General features: G+C 44.8%; 1 long non-coding RNA gene across 1 annotated transcript in view; it reads left to right on the forward strand.

Annotated features, from left to right (window-relative positions):
• Nucleotides 1-1019: 1019 nt before the first annotated feature.
• Nucleotides 1020-20693, forward strand: part of LOC132598273 (uncharacterized) — a 49156-nt gene continuing 29482 nt past the window's right edge. Inside the window, exon 1 of the long non-coding RNA XR_009566299.1 lies at nt 1020-1286. This is a non-coding gene — a long non-coding RNA (uncharacterized lncRNA). The remainder of the gene's footprint in view (nt 1287-20693) is intronic.

Here is a 20693-nt window from a genome sequence, read left to right on the forward strand (position 1 = left end):
TATTTTTGTCTGATATTACAAGTGACTGCATTTCACAGGTCGAGTACTAAATACAGTGGAATAGACTTTCCCCTCAACCCTCAGTGTCATAGCTTCTAAAGCTTCCTGGTTTTCCTTTCCAAGTTTGTAGTCACTGCTCTTACACCGTTCCCATTTTCTCTTGTGTTTTCTGGCCACAAGTGAGGTTTCAGGTGCTCTCATCTCCACCGTAATATGACTTTTGGTCTTTGGACATTAATCATCTTCTGTCTTGAGCTTCTAAAATGCTCCTTTTTTGACAAGGCTGCTCTTTCAGAATTTTATTCCATGTCCAACTATGCTTTTCTAATTTTTCCTATGATCCTACCATTGTCGTACTTGGAATGGAATTGGAAGAATTAGGCAAGGAATAAAATGTGTGTGTGTGTGTGTGTGTGTGTGTGTGTGTGTGAGAGAGAGAGAGAGAGAGAGAGAGAGATACAGACAGACAGAGAGACAGAGAGAGAGACAGAGAGAGACAGAGATGGAAACAGAGAGACAGAGAGTCAGAGAGAGACAGAGACAAAGAGAGAGAGTGGAGAGTGATACAGAGAGAGGAAAGGGAGGGAAGGAGGAGGGAGGGAACCAGATGACAGCATGAGCTGATTTGACGTGTATTCGCTGCTCCTTTGAGACTCAGAATGGGTGTATCTGTAGTTTAGTCAATATTTTCGCATTTATGTGTTATTTAATCCAACAGTTACTTATAAGAACATTTTGTAGGCTAGGAGTTGTATTGGGCACCTCCCCCCAGGATGCACATGTAAATCCTCGCACTGTGTAGTAATAGGGACACACTGTAAGGAGGGGGAAAGGTAGGTGAAAATGCCACTAGGCTCTCCTACCATTTTCGTATTCCTCTTGGTTGCTGCAAATGGTGCTGTTTCCTGGAGCTCTGAAAAGTCGTTTCTGACCATTTCTTTCTGTCTTTTGATGCTTCGTGGGGATAAGAGCTTGGAGCTGCCCCTCTGCTACTTTGCTGAGTCACTGCTCTCACATACATTGAAGAAAGCCATTGATGTTTGCGGGGCAAGTTTGCCATAAAAAGAGGATTTATTAAAATTGCATTCTGTGGTTATAAAAACTTCAAAGGAGTTTTTATGCGTGAGGAAATGTCAGGTAAATCAAAATCAACTGCAGCGTGACTCAGCCTCAGAGAGGGGGCTCTGCTGACACTGGTGGGAATAACAGAGGAGGATGCAGAGGAAACTGAACTCCGGCACTGCAGTGTCTCCTGGAGAGATGCAGTAGCCCTATGACACAGACAGGTAAGCCCTGCGTTACTCGCGGTAACTACCATCATTATCACACCGTAAATAGGCACCGCCTCTCCTGTAGAGCCCCGTGTTAGGTGCTGGTGATAAAAAGCAGGAAAAGATAAAGAATACATCTGCAGTGCTCCATCTTAACTGTACGTTAGCTTCATCCTGCTTGTATTTTTTTGATGTTGAAATATAGACATTGTCCCTAGAAAATGAGCTTATACAGGTTTAAACATGAAGGTGGGCAAAAGTGCTATAACCAATAGGCCCCCGATTTTGTGGCTTAATAAAGTTTATTTCATTCATACGGCAGCTCAAAGGTCTAGATCGGCCTGGGCGGGGGGTCGGTCCACGTGGAGATCCATGGATCCAGGCTCTTTATCACGTGGCTAATCCACCTCCTAGAGCAGCGGTACTCAGAGAACTTTCTGCCGTGGTGGAAAGGTTCTGTATTCGTGTTCTCCAGTGATGGTGGCCACTCACCTTAGTGCTTGAACTATGGCGAGTGTGACAGAAGAGCCAAGCTGTTAGCTTGATTTAATCCCTAATTTTAATTTAGTTCATTTACATCTAGATAGCCGCGTGTGGCTAGTAGTTACGGTCGGATGAAGCCTCTTTAATCACCTGCATGATCAAGGGTAGACGTCTATGTCCAGGTACTGGTCAGCCAAAGAAAAGGTTGCCTAGATGAGGCACAGTGCGTGAAGGGACCGAGGTGACACGTGTCACTTCTGTCCACATTCCACTAGCTGGCTGCACTCACCTGGTTGCCAAAGAAGTCAGGGAAGTATATTCCCAGTTGTGCAGCATATCCTGACTGTAACTTCTGTGCAAGAAAAAGAGGACAGAGCCTGGGGAGTAACTAGCACAGATGCTCTGGGGTAGGGCTCAACGATCGTTTATTTCTTCAAAAACTTCCAACATGATTCTAATGTTCAGTCATAGTTGGAAACTCATAGTCTACATGGAAGTAGCTAAAGATATCTTTTATTTAGCAGACCTGTTTCCATTAGACACACCCACACGTCAATGTTAACAGCATGCCCAATGCTGCATAGCGCGTGAGTGCTTTGTAAATGCTGTGTAACTTAGATGACAGGAAGCTCACGGCTCATGTCAATCAGACGCGCACGAATCAGAGCTCTTACCCAGTGTCAAGCCGCACTAATAATATCAAGAACTCAAGTAAATGCAAAACACAGATGAAGAATGGAGTCTGGGACCTTCAGAGCACCTTCTATTACTGTTTTGTTTTTGCAGAGTTATATCCTGCTCTGACTCAGACTGACATCTGAGGGATGTGTGAATTCACGTCACTCACACGTAATACATGTTTATGTTATGCTGAAGTCTTTTCAGACAGCTGCATAGCTACTTATATTCAGGGATATTCAGAGAGTTACATTTTGAAGGGAGCTATGTTTCCTAAACTCATAGTTGCTTACCATGCGTGATCCTACACAGCCAGGTACCTCCTGATGAAAGCACCCCACAGACAAGGACTCTCCGGCTAGCAAACACAGTTAATTCATTTGTTGGAAGATCCGTCAGTAGCCTTGTCCCAGGAAATGTGATGAGGTCACCTTCTTTCCTTCCTGCTGGTGTGTTGCTCCCACGTCAAAAGGAGAGAATGAATCACAAACATTTAGTTCCCCACGCAGCTCAAGGTTTCCCATGCTCTCATTCTGCAATTCATCCAAAACGCGGATTGAGCCTTTCCCACATGTGGGGCTTAAGCCACGTGGTGGCTTGTATTCAAAGCCCAGTGACTCCACACTTGCCATGAGAGTTTTGAGCCTTTGCTTATTATCTGTTAAATGGGGATAATTACACCTGCTTCATAAGGTGGTTACAAGGGATTGCCCTAAAATAAGCCACATTGTAAACTTGTAGCAACTATTCTATGTCTTAGCTGTTCATTTATCATTGTTTTGTTAGTGACTGTAATTTCTGAAGGAAGGACAGCACGTTCTCCTATTTCTCTGCTAGACATTAATATTCCTAAAGAAAAGAAATAACATTTTTTTCTAGATGCTATATGATGTGAAAATTTCCTTCACATATTCTGATCTCCCTACCCATTTTTACTTTTTTTAATTCTCCAATTAATAAAAAAAAAAAACCTCACAGAATTCTACTGTATCTAAATATTGAGAAAACCAGAAACTCCAAGATCTGGGAATACCTACATAACTAAGAGAAGACTTTCCCTGTGAGTGATATCATGCTGCAGAATGGCGGTGCTCTGTTTAGGGTATGTGCAAAGGGCTGTGAGTGGAAAAGGCTGGGAAGAAAGCAGTTCTTTTCTGGCACATTTGAGGAGGATCCAGGTTGATGACTGTTTTCCAGGCAGAGAAATGGGAAGGCTTTGAAATCCTACGGCTCTCAGCAGAGTAACCTGCCCTGCTCATAGCAGAGGCTGAAAGTTGCCTCTTGATAATTTGTGAAGAGATCGCAGAGTCTCACATATAACAAGTTATTACAGACACACCTGATCCCTAGTCAGACTTTCAAAAAAAGCCCTGAGACACTAGCACAGCTCTGTTTCGGCACTTCTGAATATCCCCTCTCAGCAGTTTCCAGATACGTCTGCCTCTGTGTCGATGCTGAAAAAATGTCACCTCTGGGCTGAATGAACTCACTGCTGGATGGAGCAGAAGACGCCTAGTTTACGCCTCTAGACTGGCAGCAGTGAATGACAAATGGTAGAACAGAATTCTGGAATCAGAATGACAGTAAAGGCTCTGTCTTAGATGGTTTAACGTATTTGCCACCAGCCAAATAACTCAATCCAGTCGAGTGATAGTTTCTAAAGCCTGTTGGAATAATGACCTGGTTAGGGCTGCAGTAGAGAGCAGCTCATTAAGACTCACAGAAGCCAACTGTCTTAGCTAGAGCTTTCGTCTTTTCACTTTTTACTCTCTAACCACTAAAAGAAAATTTAAGAATCGATATTAGTTTTACTTTCTGAAAGCACCTCTTCTTGTCAAAGAAAAAAATTACACCTCTAGCTTTTGTCGCACTGGAGCTTTTGTTTTGTTTTGCTTTTGTTGTTATTTTTAAAAAACATTTTTTGGTTTTTTTTGGCCGCAGCTTGCGGGGATCTTAGTTCCTGGACCAGGGACTGAACCTGGGCCCATGGCAGTGAAAGTGCTGAGTGCTAACCGCTGGACCGCCAGGGAATTCCCTGTTATCGTTTAAGGTTTTGTCTTTCCACCTCAGAGATTTAATATGTGTATCACCTTAACCATCATCTTAACAGTTTACCATTACATACACACACACTGTATATGTAAATGTGTATGTATGTATATGTGCATATATTCATAATTCAGCGAGACCAAAAATTGTATGTTGGGGATGGTTTAAATGAAGAGCACGTGGTCCAGGCCAGCAGAAACGCACACACACACACACACACATACATATATATGCATTTTGTGAGAAATGCATTCTGTTTGGGGAGCCGCCGCATCCTTCAACACCTCTGTGCTTGCTCTTCTCTGGTCCCATTGGTTCTGTTTTAATGGAGAATCTTGATGAAAACAGCATGTGATGAAATTTTAGTCCCAGTTACAAAGAACTCAGAGACAGAGGTTTGGGTTTGGAGCCCAGCTTTGCCCCGGACGATGTGGCCCTCAGCCAGTCCTCCTTGGTAAGCCTCAGTGATCTCACCTGTGTTTTGGGGTGAGATCACCAGCTCGTGAGTCTGTGAGGGTCAAGTGGGAGGATGTGCTACAGAATCTGGGAAACGTTCAAAAGGATGTAACCAAGCTTGGAGACATGGTCGGTTTTACTTGACTGTAATCTGATTTCCTTTTTAAAAAATTTTATTGAAGTCCAGTAGATTTACATTGTTGTGTTACTTTCTTCTGTACAGCAAAGTGACTCAGTTATACATATATATATATATATATATAATTTTCCAAAATATACAAACAGCTCACGAGTCTGATTCCTATTTCTCATTTCATGACGTTCATTGTTGGCCTTTCCAATGGGTTTTTGAAGCACTTCATGAATTCATAATTCCGTAAGACCAAGAATTGTCTGTTGAGGATAGTTTCAACGAACTATGTGGTCCAGGCCAGCAGAAATATAACATGAACCACATTAAGACAGCAAGAAGAAATAGGTAAAATTAATTTTTAAAATATGTTTTACGTAACCCAATACATCCCAAATATTATAATTTCAAGGGTAATAATACAAAAAAAGAATTAATGAGATATTTTACTTTTTTTTTCATACCATGTCTTCAAAGTCTAGTGTGCATTTTATATTCACAGTAGATCTCCTTTCGGACTGGCCACCTTTCACGTGCTCAGCTGCCACGTGGGGGGAATGACCATCGGACGGAAGAGGTCTGGGCTTCCCCAAAGGCAAATCCCATTGTCCTTGACTTTGCACTAAGCACTACACCGTCTTCATTTGTGTATGATAAGGTGTAAACTTGTTTTAAAGTTCCATGTCAAATGACTAATTGTTTTTCCTACCATGAGAGGCAACCAGGGGGATGGGAGCGTCATACTCAAATATTACTGCTGCTTTGAACACTTCTGAATTAGAAGGAAAGAGAGGCAATTTTTCTTCTTTCCTTTCTTCCCCCATATGCATATTGGATTTATTAATCCTCTCCATCACTCTGTCTAAATAATTGTGTCACTCCTTTTTAAAAATGCTGCAATTACTATGAAATTTTTGATTAAACTGTAATTTGATTTTGGATTTAACATGAAGCCCAGAGTATAATTCCTGTGTAATGGCCCTCTTTCCTGGTCATATGCTTTCATTTACAAAGAACAGCTATTCGACGTCTGTGTCATCACACATAAGTGACTATAATCGCCGCTGAAGTTCAGCAAATGGAAGAGTAATTTTTCACGTTCCATTTTAGCAAAGGCCGTTTCTGGGGAGTCACACACTCTGAGGACAGTGCAGGGACTACCAATAACTGGAAGTTCCCCCCAGACCCGGCAGCTGAAGCAAGGCCTCTGTAAGTGTCCTCACTCTGTTTTCCAGCTAAGCTCAAGGTCATATTCAAAGAAATTCTAAGCACAGCATCTCTTGGCTTTATGGAAACGAGTGACCTGTCACCAAGGTGGCCAGAGCAGTCAACAGGGCTAAGACTTAGAAAGAGCCAAAGGGGAAACCAATCATTTTCTAATTCACTGGTTTACTTAACAAGAGTTTTCGTAAACATTTACTACGTGTAAGCCAGCATTCTACAAAGCGACAGTGGAAGTCTGATATCATATCATCGTCCACAGAACCTGAAACCACCTAAGAGAAAAACGCGACACAAATAACTATAGTGCAGAGCAATATGAGAAATGTGTGAATAAGAACCAGGTTGTTCAGAGGAAGGAGAAAGCGTTGCTTGCTTAGTAATCAGGGGAGGCTTCCAGGAGGAGGGGGCATCAGGAATGGAGGATTTGGATGGACAAAAATTGGAAAATGGCAATTCCAGTTTGGTTTGGCGATAGGATTTAGCTAGAAGGATAGGTTTGTAACAGGTTAAAGGACGGGATGGGATGGTTGGGTACCAGACTCAGAGATTTGAGCCTCGTCTGGCAGAATGGGGACCCTGAGGCTGCAGCAGGTAGGTTGTTTTGTGCAGTGATTGCAATGGTGATCGAGGGATGTTTTTTCCAGCAGTGGCGTCCACTGGGAGGAGGGATGTCCGCAGCAGGGTTGGGGAGAGTTTACTGCAGCGGGCCAAGAATGCAGAAGCAGGGCCTGCGCTAAGTTGGTAGCAGCGGGAGCAGGGGCTGTAGCAGGAAGGTGTGATTGTGGGTCTGGACGTGAGCGTCGCGCAGAAGAAGGGGAGGGGGAGGAGAGGCTGACCCAGGTCTCAAGCCGGGAGGCAGAAAGGCCTCGTAGAAGTACTGTCTTCACAATATGAGATTGTAGTGACATCGGTCACGTGCATTGAACTTGGGATGCTCAAAACTGCCCTCAGGGAAGGCTGGCAACACAGCCCAAAGATGTCCACGTCCTAAGCCCTAGAACCTGTAAACGTTACTTTATATGGTTTAATAAAAAGATTCGCAGACGTCATTAAGTGTGAGATCTGGAGATCCCGGGTTTATCCCCAGTGGTCAGGGTGGGCTGTTACGGGTCCTTGTAAGACAGAGCAAAGGGAAAGGGACACACAGAAGAGAGACGGCAGTGAGGCCAACCCCGCGGAGGGAGACATAAAGATGCTGAGCTGTGGGCAGCTGCGGCAGAGGAGGGGCCCCCAATACGGGGAGTGCAGCTCTGCATCTGGAAAGGCGAGGACACAGGTCCCCCAGGGGGTCTCAGGAGGGACTTTTGACCCAGGGAGACTGACTTCAGATTTCTAGTCCCCAGCACTGTAGGAGAACAAATTGGCATTCTTTTAGACCACCACGTTTGTGGTCGTCTGTTATAGCAGCCCTAGGAAACTATGACAGAAGACATCTCCAGAACGTGGGGAAGATGAGGGTGAAGCAAAAAAGACCAAGGCCAGAGGCCAAGAAGCAGGGAGGGTCTGTGGGCGTGGGGTGGAGGGGTGTGCAGGAGTGAAAGGGGGGAAGGGAGGGGAGAGCTCTGGGTCATCCACATTGGGGTCAGCGTGTGGGGAAAAGGGATCTGGCCATGACACGAGAAGCAGTTGTTGAAGACCTAAGAGGAAAGTAAGGTGGCTGAGATACTCACTCAGGATAAGATGATGTAGGTTTAAAAATAAGACAAAACAAAACAAAGGGGAAGAAGTGTTTAAAGAATTTCAGAGGTGGAGAACGTAGCAGGTGGAAATGCTAATGGATGTTCCTGGTGGGAATTCCCACGAGGCCCTTTCAGACCAGCTAAGGCTGACGAGAGCATCCCTGTGACTGGAGAAGAACAGCCGGTCCAGGGTCGCTACAGCCGTGCTGCTTCAGAAAAAGCTCCGAGAGCTGAAGCACAGAGTTCTTTTTAGCTGTAAAACACTGGATACAGACACAATAAAAGGAGAGACACTTTTAAAATTCAAAGTGAATTTTTAAGTAAAATTCATGCTTTTCAGGAATCAAGTGTTAGTGAATTCGAGCCCACGTTAAGATTTTCAGAGTAGAATTTGGCAAGTAAACGGATTCACTAACCCTAAACATTCTCCCTCGTTTCTTCCCTATTTCAGATTAAAATTTTCACCCTATTTATTTTAGAACATGTGATGGCCAACTTTAAATCTAGTGGGAGGTGATTCCAAAACATCATTTGCTTTGAACCAGAAATTTATTTTTCTCCAGAGAAATATTATTGTGAATAATGCTTGGGGAACCCAGACCAGCTCCCTCATATCTCAGCACACGCAGTAAGATGACAGAGTGTTGATGTGAGTCCCAAGCTAGAGCGCCTGTGCGCTCTGAGCTCCCTTGAGCTGCAGGCCTGCATTCCTCCTCAGCCTGATGGAAATTCCACACTGTCTGAGCTCTAAACTCTGTCCCCCTAAACCCTAGAGGACAAAGGAGTTGATTCAGGGCCTTGCAAACTCGCCTTGCCACAAAGTAGCATGCTGAAAAACAGAATCTTATTAAAAAAAAGCAATACCTGGGGACTCCCCTGGACTCCGGCTGCAGGACCACTGGACAGCTGGTGGGACCAGGAGGTGGTGACCGTCACATACATGGTCCCCAGGCCAGGCTGCACACGCAGTGCCTCCTGCACTTGCCATCAGAGGAATCCTCTCGGTGCTTGACCTCAAGTCCAGACTGAGATCTGGGCCCAGGATCACAGGAAGGGGATGGAGGAGAAGAACAAGGATTCTACTGTACGGGAGAGCATTCGTTGTGACCGAGGTGGGCAGGATTTGTGGCCGAGCAGTAATGGCTGAGAGGGGCGACATCTGGGCAGGTAACTCTGTCTACCTCCACCTCTGTGTGCCCCTCACTCCGCCCTCCCTGCTCTGGGTCCTGGTGGCTGACCCTGCCTGGATTGTCCTGCCAGCTGGCCACCGGGAAGCAAGGGCCCGAGAACGGTGGCAGCTCCCTCCTCTTCACATCTCTTTGCACCGAGCCTGTGTCTCTGCCAGCAGCTCGGTCTTTCCTTGGTTACCTCTCCTGCCGGGCAGCCCTCACTCCCCGCTCCAGCTCCCACTGTGCCCACAGCTCCAGGGAGGGTAACTCCTGGTCCCTGGGTGCCCCAATATCCCTTGTTTTTCCTTGAACCTACTCACGTGTCCCTGTCTAGTATCTGATCGTTTTATTAGCGTCTCTTTGTTTGAACCATTTGGGCTGAATTAAGTTTCCTGCTGGGATACTCAAAACCTAAAGGTCAGAGAATGGTGTTCAGTCTTCCGTCCTCCACTAGCCCACCCACCAAAGGGAACCCTGAAGGGCCACCCCGGCGCCCCTTCTCCCCCCACCTCCTGAATGGGAGATACCCCTTCATGCCTAACAAAAGTTACTCTGAGCCACGTAACTGAGGAATAGAGAGGAAGGGAGTAAGTTGGAAAGAGAGAGAAAAGAAGTGCTCCCGGGAGCTTAATTTGTAAAGCAAAGTAATGTCAGAGTGCGGGAGGAGAGGGTGGGGAAATGACGGACAATCTGGGGCTTCTGTAGACTCTGAAACTGCATACCCTTCATGGATTTTTAGAAAACCATACGTGGATCTCCACTTATTTTGGTTGTTGATCTGTTTCTGTTTTTACTGATATGTAATTGACACGTAATCTTATGTTAGTTTCAGGCGTACGACATGATGATCTGGTACTTGTATATACTGTAAAATGATCACCACGGTAAGTCCAGCTAGCACCCATCACCACACATGGTTACAGCTTTTATTCTTGCAAGGAGAACTTTTAAGATTTACTCTCTCGGCAATTTTCAGATGTAGAGTGTTATTACCTCTAGTCATCGTGCTGTGCACTGCATCCCCAGGACTTATTTCATGACTGGAAGCTTGTGCCTTTTGACCACCTTCGCTCATTTCACCAGTATGGAGATTCCTCAAAAAGAACAGAGTAGAACTACCCTATCCAGCAATGCCACGACTGGTTATTTATTGGAAGGAAACGAAGACACTAATTTGAAAAGATATCTGCACCCCCATGCTCACTGCAGGATTATTTACAAAAGCCAAGACATGGAAATGGCCCAGATGCCCATCAATGGATGAACAGATAAAGAAAATGTAGATATATAGCCATAGCTATAGATATATACAATGGAATGTTATTCCTCCATAAACAGAAGGGAGATCTTGCCATTCGCTACAACATGGATGGACCTTGAAGGCATTATGCTGAGTGAAATAAGTCAAACAGAGAAAGATAAATACTGTAGGATCTGGTTTTTTGTCTAAATTTTTGATCTGTGGTTAAATCATGCAGGTTCTGGATGTGTAAGTGTGTCATTTTCGGATAACGACATTTTTCTCTCTCTAAAGAAGTGGAGCTTTTTTCTGAACAAAATGAGGTGTCTTGAAGCCCCCTCCGCACATCCAGTCCACTATCCCACATCCTTCCCAGCACCTTTCTGAATCGACTGGGTGTGGGTGCAGCAGGTCTGTTTTTTCCAGCCTAGCTCGTGGGCTTAAGTGCCGGGCTTGCACTACCTATTTAGCAAGGATGCCATGGCATTTCCCTGACAAAAACTGGAGACGTTCACATCATTAGTCATCTTTTCCACCAGTACCTTGGGTTTAATTTCAGGCTCACCCATTACCCAATGCTTTGTTCATTGCTTGATTTTTGACATCCATCAGGAAGGATCTTACCCATTCACTCGACAAGGCAGGTATTTCCTGAGCTTTCACCGTTACGGACTCTTCTAGGACTCTGGATGGCATCCTATAATTATCAACATCTGATGACTTAAGTATTTTTTGCTATTTCTTAATGTCTCTTTAAGAAATAGCACGCAATTTGCATGCATTTCTCTTATTGCCATTTAATTTATGTTACAAATACAACTTTGGAGCTGAAAATAGCATTAAAGCTCATCTACTAACCCATCCACCCACTCCCCTCAATTAGCATCAGAAAAACAGACTCCCAGACTAGTTAAGTGATTTTCACAGGGCAAGACGGCTAATTACTGAAAAATCAAAAGCTAGAACCTAGTCTTCCTATGTCTCAGGCCAAGATAGCAGCACTTTACTAACGTTGGATACTTTTTCATTTCTTTCAGAGTCTGATTTATTATACCTGCATTTATTCCTAAACAATACAAACAACAAGACGAAATCTGGATATTAAACCTCTGGGAGTTTGATTTGTATTCAGAGCATGTTCTTGGATGTGTTCATTTCCTACGGACTAGATTTAGAGTAAAGATAAGCAGGTTGATACACTGTCTTGCCCGCGTCAGATAGAAATCAGAGATCACGTAAGTGATGGATTTGGGAACCCAAACTGACAGGATGTCTTAAATGTGTATGGAGAGTTCTGGTAAACAAGTCAGCCTGTAGGTATCTGTCGGCATCTTTGAGAGCTCTGTGTAGTGAGTGCAAAAGTGCTCTGTCGCTGGTGATACAGGTGGGAGAGGTCTGCTACGGTTCCGTCTCCTAGGAGCTTAGAGTCTAAAATAACACCAAACGCTTACTATATCGTTTTGATACCCAAAAGGGAAAAAAGCACACACACACAAACAGCCTCAAAATGTAATAAATGTGAATAAATATATGTGAGGGATGATCATTTATTTCTTCAAGACAGTAAGCTGTTCTATTTCAATGGTATCATAAAGAGAGAGCAAAGGGAAACAAAGATAGAATATTTAATAAATCTAGCTGTAGAAATATCACGGATATGTAGGTAGAGATATAAATGTACACCCACAATAATTGACATCTTCTTTTTGACCTTGCTTTGACCAAGACCTGGGCCCTAATCAGTCTGCAATTCACACTGCCTCATTGGAACGTAATGAGTCAGGTGCACATCCCTAGTTCTGTCCCTGGCTGCAGACAGCACCAACTTAATTTCCAAGTGGCGACCTGAATCTTTTTTTGAGCAGGTCTCAGTAAATCATAGAGAGAGAGATTGAACAGGTTTTTGTTAATACGATTATTTATGATACGCTGTTATCTGAGTGTAATTGCACCCAAAACTCGGGCGGTGGCAGGGACTCCAAAGGACCGAGCCCTGATCTCTGCCACACATCCTGTCACCGCCTGCTCGATCCTTAATGCTGTCCGTTTGCAAGGCTGCCTCTACGCTGTATGTACTTGCAAAGCCCCTTTGTTAGCCTCTGCAGACCCGCCCTCCACCCACTGGCCCTCCCTGTCACTCTGGAAGGCTCACTGGTTGCACCACATCCCTGGGCTCCCTTCCAGGTTCTAGCTGATCCAACCTATGGAGAGTCAGCAGATCAGAGGATAAAGAGAGTCCGGACAGGATGCCTATTTCCCCAGGTCCAGCCCTGCAGGGCTGCCTGGGGCTGATGCGTCCTTCCACAGAGGTCACTGCCTCTCTCAAGATGGGACTCTCTGAAAACTCTCTCCACATATGCTCATCTGATTTCCAGTAACTTCTCCCTCCTCTCAGCCCTTTGAGATGAGGTTGTGGTTACATTTCCATGGTTACTAGTTTCAAGCTACTGCACGTCTCTAGAGCCATACCTGCTTCCCGCTCACACCATTGCAATTAGTTTCTTGCTCAACCTACCTCGGATAACCCTAATTTGAGTATGTTACCTGTTTCCCGCTCTGGCCCTGGCTAATACGCCTCTCTTAAAGTATTGTAGCCCTCTGACAAAAAGTCATTGTTTCCCTCGTTTTGTACTTTTGACAAATCCTTGGAAAGTTTAGAGAAAAATCTTTATGCTGGACGGCATTAGATGAGAAGTAGTGAATGTCTTTTCTGTTCTCCGTTCTCCCATTGGAGAATAACTCGAGGTGACCGCCATGGAGACACCACGAAGTCACTGTCACTCCAGACACCTGAGGGCAGAAAAGTGGTGATCCAGTTTTAGAAAGCACTAAATCTTGTACTAAAAGGGTGAAGTGAGTAGATACAGGGGAACAAACAAACAAACAAAAACCATTAAGAATATGTTCTCATTCTCTTTAAGCCTTTAGCTGGTTCAAGAGTTTAAAGGCAAGTCTTTAGAAATCACTCCGTTAATAAGTCAACAGGACTATATGGTGGACAAACACGGAATGACAAGCTGAGTGATGAGAAACCTATCAAGGTGACCGGTCCCTCTCTTCTGCAGCGTGCTTGCGCGAGTTCTGAGCAGTCTGTGTGGTCCTGTCATCTTGGCTATTTTCTCGAAGGTGAGGGGGCAGGATGGCAGTGGAACCTAACCACTGATTCCCTAAAATGAGCTGCAGTCAATAAGGACCCACTGTGGGGAATGATGAAGTACAGTGAACCTCATTTCAGTGAACTGGTACAAAACCATGATTGTTTCTGCTGAACTTTGAGGTAGTCTTGGTACCACCTTGAAAAGGAGTCTATCAAAGTCGGAGATGTTTATCCCCGGAAAGAATCCTGAAAAACATCAATGTGGCGTCTTGGTTAAGTTTTCCTGATTATTTGTCTCGAAGGAAATGATGACAGATTATGCCAGTTAACTGGGTATATAGTACAGTTTCTGAAATGTTTCCAAACCCAGAATTAATTGTGGTACACCAGAAATGTTGATTATCCATCGAATTCATGGAAGGAATTTGGCCAGGGCTGTATGACAACTATCTTCTGAAATAATAGCACTTTAAAAATAAAATAAGGCATTTTTTGCGGGTAAATACTGCTGACCTTTGAGTGGTTCGAATGTCAGATGCCTCTTCCACAGCAGTATAAAATATGTAAGTGTGAAAATCCATATTTATATGAAAATCCGCACCATTTAATTTGATTATACAAAGAAGCAGATCAAGGAGTTCTTCCAAATCAAAGTTTTCAGTGTGGGATTTGCATAGGCAAACAGTGCCATGTAACAGCATTTCTTGCCTCCCTTCCCTCCTTCCCTCCTTCCCCCCTTCCCTCCTTCCTTCCAACTGCAGTGCCCTTATAGTTGCTATGGTTTCTATCCATCCTCCAGCTCATATGAGATGTCCTTTCAGACTTTGTATCTAACACTTTGATGGTCATAGCATTGGCGACCACGCTCTAAGGCGTGTTTTCTTCCGCTCTGCGCCGTGATACAGAGCTGTGTCCCTGGGCTGTATCTGCTCCTCTGTAACCCACTAGGGCAGAGCCCAGGAGAGCTCAGCGGGGCTGTGTGCAGCTTTGATCTTGGCTCTGAGCCCTCCTCCCTCTGAAGCTGGTTAATTTCTTTCCCACGGGGTTAATGCTACTAGTTAGAGGTGACTATTCCAACGATGGAATAACTCTGGCCTTCAAATGATTCTCAGATTCAATAGGAAGCCCTGAAGACGACTAGCCTTGCTGGTTTTTAATTCCCTGTATCTTTGCTGTTGCACGGAGGAGATTAGAGAGACCTCTGTTTCCCAGGGTTTCACTGATATGTGCCTGTAATCTTACTCACCATTTTAGTCCAGTTCTCCCTGGATTGAGGATTATTAGTGCAATTTCTCCAGATTTTTGTCATATCCGCTTCTCTCCTCATTCTGCTTGTGTCAGGGAGCAGAGGAAAGTGGAGAGCTTCTAGGCTGTCCAGAGACATTGCATGCTGGAATCTTGCTTCTTTCTTTGGATACGATTTTTTTTAAGTGATAGTATGAGGTTATATCTAACTTCCTTGCTTGTTGCTGCTAATGAATTTTTGTTTTTGTTGGATACTTTACCGTTTTACTTTCCTCCTTTTATTCCCCTTTAATTTAATTAATTAATTTTTGGCTGTGCTGGGTCTTCATCGCGGTGCGCGGGCTTCTCATCATGGTGGCTGCTCTCGCTGCGGAGCACGGGCTCTAGGCGCACGGGCTTCCATAGTTGCAGCACGCGGGTTCAGTAGTTGCTGCACGTGGGCCCTAGAGCACGCGGGTTTCAGTAGTTGTGGTGCACGGGCTTAGTTACTACACGGCATGTGGGATCTTCCCGGACCAGAGCTCGAACCCGTGTCCCCTGCATTGGCAGGCGGATTCTTAACCACTGCGCCACCAGGGAAGCCCTGTACCTGGCTCTTGTGTCTCTCACTTTATATGGGAAACACCAGCCTGGACCACGACACTGACATTGAACACGACCACATGTAGAAGTTCTTCCTACAGCCTGCTGCTGTCATGCACCAGACCTCAATCCTCTGTATACAGATGCTGGTTCAGATTGAGAGCCTTGGGTTGCCTTTCCTTCTTTGCACAGAGTGACGTGGGCTTCTGGCTTGAAGTCAAGTTCTATTGTTGAAATCGTATCTCTAGGTAGGATTCTACCTATTCCATACTTCGTATCCTTCTTTGCAAGTTCAGTACGGTTGCACTTCCCTTGAGAAAAAGCCCATTGGCGCATGAGCAGGAGATCTATGTTCCCGACACAGCCGTCAGTGAATTTTTATATAAATAATGTAGCATTTTGACCTATCTTATGCTGGGACTTCTGACTATGGTAACAATTCCTGGGGTTTCCTGCCATGTATAATCAAGAATACCTGATGCAGGATGATAAGAAAAGCTGCGGCATTTCTGAGTCTTACTGTGATCAATTTGAGAGTGACAGAGTTTTCTCAAGTTATTCTTCATCTTATAGAATCTGAAGGGCAGAGAACTGGTGGGACTCTCCAAAACAGCGGGAGCTGACCTGCTCAAATCGATCTGTGAATACGGAGAGGCGCAGTTTTCCAGGCTGGCAAAAACTCTCCACCTACCTACGATAGAAGGTGGCTGCATTAAAATCCGTTTGTTTCACTTCTGTGAGGTGCAGTGATGCAAGGGCAGAGTTTTACGCTACAAATGGTGGTTCCAAGAACAGAGGAGGGGTGTTGAGCGTCTCGGGTAATCAAGCTTTTCAACTCTGTGGCGCGGCATTGGAGAACCAGGGGACGATGTGTCCGTTTTACTTTTAGGAGTAACGCATCCTCTTTGTGCACCATAAGGGGCCATTAAAACGTCCAGAAGCGCCAACACAGCTCGGGGGGGATGCGCAGTCGGGATGCCAGAGCCCCTTCCTTTAGACGGCTCTCTAGACAGGTAAAGGAATTTGGCTTTGCTAATATTCAGGGGTATTTCAGCCATGCAGTGAAAACTGCCTCATGAATCTTTGCCCTCAATTAAAATATACAAACTAAGATACAATTTGAATAATGTCCACCAATAATTTGCCTAATGGCAGCTCTGTTTTCCACTCCTGTAAAGGAGGCTGGCAAAAATCAAATCAGTAGAGAAAGTATAAAAAACAAAAGGCACTCATCCAGAACTAACAGAATAAATCACTCAAGGGAACATTGAGTCCTAATTGGAGAAATAACACACAGTGATCACCCCTGGGGCGCCACCAGGGGACGGGTTTGCTGATAGGCGTCCCGCAGCCTGGCACAAGGGAGAGAAAATACAGATGCAGCCGAAAGATCTAAGTCTCAGTGCAAAGGTGTACATTCAGAAGCCTAGGGGGGCGTGTGGTTACATCATTTTGAACTTTACAATGGAGAGAAAACCCTGGCAACACAGCATTAGTGCTGCGGACGCAGGCGCCCTTAAAGGAGGCCATTCACCTTGGAAGGTCACCGAGCTTTCTTCTGGCTTCAGCTCAAAGGCATTCGACATAAGGCAAAGCTCAACTAGGAGCTTATAAATGTTTCCGTTTACCTTCAGGTTGGGAGGCAAGCAATTTCAAATGATGGCCCTACCACTACCAGCTTCTCAACTGAGCGGAATTGGCCAGTTACGACCACTGGTTCTCACTGTAGAAGCAACTTCAGCTTCTAAACTAAACAGCCTGAGCGATGAGAACCCGTGGCAGGTCTGAGGTCTGGAGTCAGACAGACCCGTGTTTCTGTTCCGCTTCTACGTGCACTGGACGGAAGGGGTCTCGATGCCCTGCCTCTCAAACGGGGACGCTGAGAGCCACAGGCAGGGTCGGTGTACGGATTTCTGGTAACGTACATGGAGATTCTAATATAATACATGGCTTCAGAAGAGAATAAGTGACAGGAATACCGTAGCCTCTGAGGACAATCCGCTGGTGCCTATGGGGGAGGGGAAGCTGGTGACTACAGGGAAAGAGCTCCCAGTCAAGCCTAATTCACTGGCAGTCCCCTAAGCATTTTTGTGTGGCCTATCCATCCCTGGACAATTTTCTTACGTACAAGCTCCCGGAAGCAAGAAGGAGATAAAATGCAAAGTGAAACGTAGAACTCCAAGTGAATTAAAGCGTCCGTCAGCGTGATCAGTTCTAAATCGAAAAGTAAACTTAATTATAAAGAAAAGAAAACCCTTGTTGCTGCCGTAATGAAGTTCAGGGTTGTGAGGCTGACAAAGAGGAAGCTGTGCGGAAAGGTTCATCGTTAAAGGATGGCGTGAAATTATCACAGGATGTTTACTCTGCAATCTACGCTCAAATTTATTTATTTTCTTGCCTTCCAAAAATAAAGGCTAGAAAATTGAGCGCACAATTAAAGTATACCTGTAGCTCCCCCAATCAACCAAATCCTGGAACATTTCAATTCGTGTGATCCAGCTGTGTGCATCAAAAATTGCACCTTAGGGGCTGGGAAATGCCTCCTTTAAGCTTGTTTCCGGGCACAGGATTTAAAAACCTGGCTGGTTAATAGCGCTCTGCACTCCTTCTAGCCCGGTCTTGCTGGCCCTGAAGGTCAAGCCAGAGGCTGCAAGGTCAATTCGCAAATGAAGTGTGAAATACAGACCTTGGACTTTGGTGAGGAGAGAGAAGGCGCTGGGGCTGAGGGGAGCTGCTCTGATGGGATTAGAGGATCCGCTGTGGTTAAAACGGTCAGCGTTCAGATGGCAGCAGAGTTTTCTCATTAGTAAATTGTTTTAAACATGCTTAGTTACCCACCACTGAGATCAAACACATGTCAGCATTCTGGCGTATTTTGTTTAGTTTAGATACATGTATGTGTAGAACTGAATCACTTTGCTGTACACCTGAAACTAACACAACATTGTGGATCCACTATGCTCCAATAGAAAATAAAAATTTAAAAATAAATAAATGAGATATAATTAAAACTTTTTAGTTTAGCCTCCCACTTTACCTCCTTCCTTTACTCCTCCCTTTCTACTCAAAGTGCTGTTCGTATATGAGGTCAGCATGCATTTATAATATTTTAAGTACATATGTATGCATTCGTACCCATTCTGTAGTGCTTTCTTGTGTATAAATTCATTTCAATAAACAAAATGTTCCTGTATGGGCACACAGAGACATACAAAGGATGCTCATTGCAGCCTTGCTAATAACAGCTAAAAAATGGAAAATAACCATATTCTCACCTATAAAGGATTATTTATTCATTAGTTTATTCATACCACGAAATACATTATAACAGCTTAAATGAATGAACCAGATCTCTCTGTGTTAATATAAATATCTCTAAAATAATTTTGAATGAAAAAACTTGCATTTGAGATTTTGAGTGAATAACGTCAGGACGAGAAGTGTGGATGGGAAAACCCCCAGGGTCCCTGTGTGTGAGAGGCAGGACGAAGCTCAGCAAATGGGGCTCTTAGATGATGCTTCCCAGGTGTTCCCACAGCCAGGTGGGCCGAGTGACAGTTCTGGTCAGTGTCACGTTGGAGAGGTCCGGTTCACCTTTCCCGGGCCTGAGCCATTCAGGCGTCTCCCAGGAACCTTTCCCACTGCTGCCCGGATGCAGACGACCCCGTGGAGATGCTCAGCTCTGGGGGAAGGTGGAGCCAGGAACCTCGCCGGTAACACAGGCTGTGCTATGACATGGCCGAGAGGTACAGCTTCACTGTGTCAGGACACTGACGTTTGTGATTGTGGCTTCTCCTGACATGCTCACCTCTCCAGGAGCCTCTGTGATGCTGGCCGTCAGTGAGCAGTTCGCAGGGCAAGAGCAGGAACGGCTGTGGATGGACCAGCCCCGCGTCTCCTCCACGCGGCTCAGCTCTGCTCCTGTACTCACCTCCCACCATCCATCCTCCTTGGCTACATCCGAAGTGGGCACCTGGCTTCCTGGGCCCCCGCCACAGCGCTCCAGGCCCTGCTGCTGGTGAGAAGTTAGAGCAGAATTTCACGTAATCACAGGCTTTTTAGTGCAGAGTCATCCTTTGTCTGGAGAGCATTTCTCTAAAAAACGTAGAAGGTACCCAGTATACTTGCCTTCTTCCCTATGCTAACAGCCATGTCGGAATACACACACATCTTCTTTAGTGATTTTCCTGTTTCCTTGTACCTTACTCTCAGTTCTTTGTGAAGGTTCCCTTAAGAATGCACATGGACTTGCATGGGAAAGCCAAAGGCTTAACCTAGTATTTGCCCTGGGTTACTTTAGCTGAGATTGTTTAATGGGCCATTTTCACGCAAATTGTTTGTCTTAAATAAAATCTTTGAAGAGGATCATTTTAGAATTACAGAAATGTTGGAAAAATAATGAAGAGTTTCCATACAACCTTCACCCGGTTTCCCCCGATGCTAACTTCTTATCTAACCATAGCACAAGTATGGAAACTAGAAATTAACTTGGCCTTAATCTACAGAACCTTCTACGAAGGTCATCAGTCATCCCACTAGTGCCCTTTTTTTCTGAGCTGGGGTCCAGTCTGGGATCGCACATCGTTACATGCAGGCGCCTGGTCCCCTAGGTCTGAACAAACCTGTGTTCTTCACGTTAATGTTCATCTTCATTGCTGTTAGGGTGGTATCTTCAGGCTTTCTCCACTGGAAAGTCACCATCTTTCCCTTCGTAATGAGTCAGTATTTTGCAGGAGATAGTTTGAGGCTAGGCAGGTACTCTATTTCTCATTGTACTTTCACTCACTAATGTTAGTATTTACGGATGGCTTTTGTCTGCAGTAATTGCTACTGCAGTACTGACGTCACGGGGATACTTCTACTCCTTCCAGTCGTTCTACATTTATTAATTGAAATTCTGCTGTGAGGATGAGCTGTCCTTTCTTCCTCAAATATTTATTTATATCAATACTGAATGTGGACATTTATTCCATCTGAGGATTATAATCGAACACTCAACTATTTACTTTGCTGCTCAGATTGTCCCAGCATTGAACACTGAGGGTTCCTTCAAGTTGTTTCTGTGTCCTTTTTACATGTCCTTGTTATTTGCTGAGGCTTCCTTACTTTCAGGAACCACAAGATGTTTGGGCTCATTTTGTATTTTCCTCGTCCAGAACCAGTCAATTCTCCAAGGAGCCCTGCTTTCCTTTATGCGAGAATCTTATTTAGAAACCAAGATCTGGGTTCTGGGTACATTCACTGCTTCTGGGGTGTCACTGCCTTTAGGTGTCCCCAGGGCACACAACTAGGAAGAGTATGTAGTTTTTGTAACACACATACATACAGTCGTCTCTCGGTATCCGTGGGGGATTGGTTCCAGGAGTCCCTTATACAAATGGTGTAGTAGA

Source organism: Globicephala melas, chromosome 12, assembly GCF_963455315.2.
Source record: "Globicephala melas chromosome 12, mGloMel1.2, whole genome shotgun sequence".
In the NCBI taxonomy this organism is placed as follows: domain Eukaryota; kingdom Metazoa; phylum Chordata; class Mammalia; order Artiodactyla; family Delphinidae; genus Globicephala; species Globicephala melas.